Consider the following 1,112-nt stretch of genomic DNA (forward strand, 5'->3'; position numbering starts at 1 on the left):
CTCCTCTGGCTACACCAGGCTGTTGTTATAGATCTACATGGATTAGCTTGATAAGGGAAGGCAAGGAATAATATAGGCCTGCTTTGTGGCAGCAACCTAGTTTTCCCCCCTCATATCTTGTAAATGTTATGTGGACTGCCCACCTCAACATCTGTACAGACCGAAACACATTTTTTTCATCATGAAGGCTGCTTGCTTTTGGAAGTTCTACAGAAAATTATTTCTAGAGGTCTTACGGTTTAAATCTCAGAATGTGAGAGCAAAAACAGGAGATCCTTTCTTTGTCTTAACCAAGAGCTGATAAGCCAGGGCTCATTAACCACAAAATAACACCTTCGATTTGTATGTGCAGAGATTTGGATCCTTTGAATGGGCTCATTCAGAATTGGGAACTCTCTCCGACTCTGGCTTCCCCATGAATGTGGTGAATGCAGAACAAAATGGCGGTAATGGAGACCCCAGTTATTCAGGGGCTCCGTTCCTCATGAAGTTGTTTTCATTTGCCCTGTGTAAATAAATCCAGCTTCAAACTACATATTTAAATTGCTGTCTCGAGTGCCCGAGAACTGTAGGAGACAGAAAAAAGGCAAAGTGCATCTATAATACATAGGGTTGACAGGTCTTTCTATCCTCCCTTCAGGAGGTGAGGGGACCTGGCACTTACCTCGCGCCAGCAGCGTATCGTCCTTTGCACGTGCATATGCGATGTCACTTCCGGGGGTGACATCATTACAGCGGATGCGTGAGCGTTCCTACACTGCCGATTTGGCCTGTTTGGGGCCAAAATCGGCCCCAAATGAAGCACAGGAGTATTTGCACAGCTGATGTGACATCACCCCCAGCAGAAGTGACGTCATTGCAGCCCCACCCCCGGGGAGCGCACGCATCGTGCATGTTCCCGAGGTGGCGGGTGACCTCTGGGGGGGGCTTGCCACCCCCTGCCAATCATTGGTGGGTTGGCTCCTATCCGCCACATATAAGTTGGAATCAAGAGAAGGATGGCCTGAAATGAATGCCTTCAGAAGTTCATTTCTGAAAAGAATCCGTAATACTTTACAAAAGACATACCAAACTTGGAGAAGATCAATATTGTTATTCTTTGGCCACCACCT

This window comes from Eublepharis macularius, chromosome 12, assembly GCF_028583425.1.
Source record: "Eublepharis macularius isolate TG4126 chromosome 12, MPM_Emac_v1.0, whole genome shotgun sequence".
In the NCBI taxonomy this organism is placed as follows: Eukaryota; Metazoa; Chordata; class Lepidosauria; order Squamata; family Eublepharidae; genus Eublepharis; species Eublepharis macularius.